The following is a 6,012-nucleotide window of genomic DNA, read 5'->3' on the forward strand; positions in this document are numbered from 1 at the left end:
CAAGACAACAACCATCTGCACGAACAGTTCGACGTTTGCAGCAGCATGGACTATTAGCTCGGTGACCATGGCTGGGGTTACCCTTGACGCTGCATCACAGACAGGAGCGCCTGCGATGGTGTACGCAACAACGAACCTGGGTGCACGAATGGCAAAACGTCATTTTTTCGGATGAATCCAGGTTCTGTTTACAGCATCATGATGGTCGCATCCGTGTTTGGCGACATCTCGGTGAACGCACATTGGAAGCGTGTATTCGTCATCGCCATACTGGTGTATCACCCGGCGTGATGCTATGGGGTGCCATTGGTTACACGTCTGGGCCACCTCTTGTTCGCATTGGTGGCACTTTGAACAGTGGAAGTTACATTTCAGATGTGATACGACGCGTGGGTCTACCCTTCATTCGATCCCTGCCAAACCCTACATTTCAGCAGGATAATGCACGACCGCATGTTGCAGGTCCTGTAGGGGCCTTTCTGGATACAGAAAATGTTCGACTGCTGCCCTGGCCAGCACATTCTCCAGATCTTTCACAAATTGAAAACGTCTGGTCAATGGTGGCCGAGCAACTGGCTCCTCACAATACGCCAGTCGCTACTCTTGATGAACTGTGGTATCGTGTTGAAGCTGCATCGGCAGCTGTACCTGTACACGCCATCCAAGCTCTGTTTGACTCAATGCCCAGGCTTATCAAGGCCGTTATTACGACCAGAGGTGGTTGTTCTGGGTACTGATTTCTCAGGATCTATGCTCCCAAATCGCGTGAAAATGTAATCACATGTCAGTTCTAGTATAATACATTTGTCCAATGAATACCCGTTTATCATCTGCATTTCTTCTTGGTGTAGCAGTTTTAATGGCCAGTAGTGTAGTTTTGCGATGTGAGCAAGAGATGTCGATAACGTGCCAACATAGCCTGTTGGCGATAGGATGTAGTCAAAGCCTCCTCTTATGTGATAGTCGGCTTAACGATGCTGTTTCAATGTAGTAACTTCTTGAGATTAATCTTTTGTGAAATCATCCCGGAACTTATTTCAAATAAATTAGCTGTCTGCATGTCCACTTATAACCACACGTAGCCCGCTTGCATCTTCTGAAGAATTCAAGAATTCAATACATACAAGAGCTGCTTCGAGGGACATCATCTACAAGAGATTCAGAAGAAACAGGTAGAATGAAATTCTTCGCGCCGATTCAATAAGTTAATTCACTAAAGAGTTAGCGTAACTAGCACAGTCTCGGATGGGAAGACGTGACCAGTTGCATCACCTATACATCATCTGTACCACTTTCTACGGATATCGCAGCTAAACTGAGAAAATTGTGCATTTGTTTAGTACAGCGAGGAGATTTTTCAAGCTCTACCTGCATACAACGATCTAGTACAGGTGGTATAGAAGCAATCATCTGTTACAAGTTCCATCCACGGAAGGATTTAAACGTAACGTGCACTGAAAAGTTTCCATTATTACTCATTTAACACCGGTTTGCAGAGCTTGGATGCTTCAGCAGGTACCATCGACGCGAACGCCAACTATTTAGCTGTATTAACGTTTTATCTAGTGAATGCATGCCAGCGACATGTACGAAACCTATATACTGGACGTCCGGTCGTCTGGTACATGTACACGTACAAAATTAGCACACAGGCTACGCGTGTGGAGGTAGAAAGCAAGCGGACACATCGCGGTGCCCGTGAGCGCTCATTACGCCAAACATGGCTCGCGGACACGCCTCGTATGTGCAGATAATTAATGGAGAATGACGAGAGCTGCCCGCGTAGGGGGCTGTCGGTGAAGCCAACAGCATTAACTCTGTCCGCACTGCTGCTAGGCAAAGGATACATGTTGTTTACCGCCTTTGCCGCACCTGAAACCTTCCTGCTACGCATTCATTCCACTCTAATGTTCCCATCCTCTGAAGCTGATATTTCATTAAATTGTAGATACACGGTATGCCAGAAAACGGTTTCCACGCAAATTTGTTTCTCTTTTCTTGAATTGGTACGTGCAACGTCCTGATTGGCCAACTTCAATGCCAAATAGTTCGAAGACGACGCAGTTAATCGATTTTTTTTGTTTTTCTCACCACAGTCTACACGTCTACACAGCAGTACCCTTAAAAACTTTTCAGATTGTTTTCTGAGCACCTTGTGTAGTCCAACACCGCGCAGTGTATTATTTCTTCCTCAGATGTGGGAAAAGAACTTGGAAACGTACGATGTGCAATTGTCTGTAGCCTTATAACTACATGAAAATAATAAAATCATTTCATTTCCAAAAGAGATGGTATGGTGGCAGCCATGACCGTCAGTTTGACATATCCTGCGATGCTCGACAGGGGCTTGCATGTACAGCAATGGCATTCGCAAACGACCTCCTCATTTTGGAATACTGATTGCCGGTTTGACGTCTGGACCTTGATTCGCAGGTGGGTGTGCATGTCATCAGAAATTAACCAAATCGAAAGGAAGAATGCAGAGTGTCGATATTACCAGTTACAGCTCATCTATTCTTTCACTTCAGGTTATGATTTGTTTATGTGAAAAATGCAATTACACAATGGTTCGGCGTCCAGGCTGAAATTCACGTCCGCCTATAGCTCCCTGGTTAAGTAAGTTCAGACAACAGACCTCTATACAACCTTGCCAAGTAGAGTACTGTGACATTCAAACAAAACTTCACGATGTGGATAGCATTGCTTACTTATTTATAAACGTTAAAGATTAATAGTGCATCTAAAACTGAATCCACAACCCGTACAAAACTGCCCAGTGAGGACTTTTTTGCCTGAATTGGTTGTACTAATTAGACAAAGGTTGTGGGGAATCAAGCACTTACCGGACTGTCTAATGTAACGATTTCTGTCCTTCGGCCAAGGTGAAGACAGCAGAGCATGGCGGTAGCCATAAATAGAGCGCAAAAAGAGGTTGCATTATTTATATAAAATTAAATACTGTTGCAAAAATTGACAGGATTATGTATATTTCGTGTCTCAGCATGATCTGGTAAATAATTTATTCAAAATTCCGGTTTTTACGAAATTATAATAGTGCTTAATATTAAACTTAGAAAATTGTACTTTTGGAATGGGATTCAGTTGGTTATAAAAACATTCTGTAGAGGTTTACATGAAACTACCTCTTTTATTTCTTGAAATATTCTACAATTTTCGAAATCTCAAAGGCGCAAAATATTGAAGTTAAAAATATATGGCAGAAGTTTTCATGATGCGACTTCTTAATATTTTTAATTATTAAGTAAAAACCAGTGTGGGTGCTAAAACTGGAAACACGAGTTAGATAAATTACCTTACTAAATAAGATACAGAGCTAAAATGACAGGACTGTATTTGCTTTAAGTAATAATGAAACTGTACCAATTTTCACCATTATATTGTAATTCAATAAAGCCACAGAAAATAGAAATGGGACAGTTCAGAGGCCACTATCTCGGTTCTATTTGAATAATTCTGGAGGTTAAACCTTAAAAGTAAAACTTTATTTAAAAACAGTGTTAAAGAAAAATTAGAATCTTTGTAGGTCTTCAGTTAACAACGATGTAAATAATTGTGTAGTCAAGAAGGGTGCGAGGTGAGCGCTGCTGTCGATGCTGCAAGCAATTTTGGAGCGTTCCCTTCGCCATCAAAATTATACAGGGTGTTACAAAAAGGTACGGCCAAACTTTCAGGAAACATTCCTCACACACAAATAAAGAAAAGATGTTATGTGGACATGTGTTCGGAAACGCTTAATTTCCATGTTAGAGCTCATTTTAGTTTCGTCAGTACGTACTGTACTTCCTCGATTCACCGCCAGTTGGCCCAATTGAAGGAAGGTAATGTTGACTTCGGTGCTTGTGTTGATATGCGACTCATTGCTCTACAGTACTAGCATCAAGCACATCAGTACGTAGCATCAACAGGTTAGTGTTCATCACGAACGTGGTTTTGCAGTCAGTGCAATATTTACAAATGCGGAGTTGGCAGATGCCCATTTGATGTATGGATTAGCACGGGGCAATAGCCGTGGCGCGGTACGTTTGTATCGAGACAGTTTTCCAGAACGAAGGTGTCCCGACAGGAAGACGTTCGAAGCAATTGATCGGCGTGTTAGGGAGCACGGAACATTCCAGCCTATGACTCGCGACTGGGGAAGACCTAGAACGACGAGGACACCTGCAATGGACGGGGCAATTCTTCGTGCAGTTGACGATAACCCTAATGTCAGCGTGAGAGAAGTTGCTGCTGTACAAGGTACGCTTCTCAACAACAGATTCGGTGACCGATGGATTGGTAAAGGCGGACCAATTCCATGGCCTCCAGGGTCTCCTGACCTCAACCCTCTTGACTTTCATTTATGGGGGGCATTTGAAAGCTCTTGTCTACGCAACCCCGGTACAAAATATAGAGACTGTTCGTGCTCGTATTGTGGACGGCTGTGATACAATACGCCATTCTCCAGGGCTGCATCAGCGCATCAGGGATTCCATGCGACGGAGGGTGAATGCATGTATCCTCGCTAACGGAGGACATTTTGAACATTTCCTGTAACAAATTGTTTGAAGTCACGCTGGTACGTTCTGTTGCGGTGTGTTTCCATTCCATGATTAATGAGATTTGAAGAGAATTAATAAAATGAGCTCTAACATGGAAAGTAAGCGTTTCCGGACACATGTCCACATAACATACTTTCTTTCTTTGTGTGTGAGGAATGTTTCCTGAAAGTTTGGCCGTACCTTTTTGTAACACCCTGTATAAAGACTGGGGTGTCTGCAATTTAGAAACTGTTCGATCGTCGTCAGTCATACAGAATATGTTACGTTCTGCTACAGAATATGCAGTACTTCTGGCCGTGTCCATATCCGCTCAAGCCTTGGACGGCGTTAATGACTAGTGACATGATCATTTTTTTATCCAATATTACACGTGTATATCTTGTCAAACTATGCAAAATTAAACTTACATTAATAATTTATGTGGACAGCCCGCTTTTCGTTTTCGATTTGATGTTTCGTGTGCCGGCCATTATACACTCCTGGAAATGGAAAAAAGAACACATTGACACCGGTGTGTCAGACCCACCATACTTGCTCCGGACACTGCGAGAGGGCTGTACAAGCAATGATCACACGCACGGCACAGCGGACACACCAGGAACCGCGGTGTTGGCCGTCGAATGGCGCTAGCTGCCCAGCATTTGTGCACCGCCGCCGTCAGTGTCAGCCAGTTTGCCGTGGCATACGGAGCTCCATCGCAGTCTTTAACACTGCTAGCATGCCGCGACAGCGTGGACGTGAACCGTATGTGCAGTTGACGGACTTTGAGCCAGGGCGTATAGTGGGCATGCGGGAGGCCGGGTGGACGTACCGCCGAATTGCTCAACACGTGGGGCGTGAGGTCTCCACAGTACATCGATGTTGTCGCCAGTGGTCGGCAGAAGGTGCACGTGCCCGTCGACCTGGGACCGGACCACAGCGACGCACGGATGCACGCCAAGACCGTAGGATCCTACGCAGTGCTGTAGGGGACCGCACTGCCACTTCCCAGCAAATTAGGGACACTGTTGCTCCTGGGGTATCGGCGAGGACCATTCGCAACCGTCTCCATGAAGCTGGGCTACGGTCCCGCACACCGTTAGGCCGTCTTCCGCTCACGCCCCAACATCGTGCAGCCCGCCTCCAGTGGTGTCGCGACAGGCGTGAATGGAGGGACGAATGGAGACGTGTCGTCTTCAGCGATGAGAGTCGCTTCTGCCTTGGTGCCAATGATGGTCGTATGCGTGTTTGGCGCCGTGCAGGTGAGCGCCACAATCAGGACTGCATACGACCGAGGCACACAGGGCCAACACCCGGCATCATGGTGTGGGGAGCGATCTCCTACACTGGCCGTACACCACTGGTGATCGTCGAGGGGACACTGAATAGTGCACGGTACATCCAAACCGTCATCGAACCGATCGTTCTACCATTCCTAGACCGGCAAGGGAACTTGCTGTTCCAACAGGACAAT

The sequence above is a fragment of the Schistocerca nitens genome, chromosome 4 (genome assembly GCF_023898315.1).
Source record: "Schistocerca nitens isolate TAMUIC-IGC-003100 chromosome 4, iqSchNite1.1, whole genome shotgun sequence".
In the NCBI taxonomy this organism is placed as follows: domain Eukaryota; kingdom Metazoa; phylum Arthropoda; class Insecta; order Orthoptera; family Acrididae; genus Schistocerca; species Schistocerca nitens.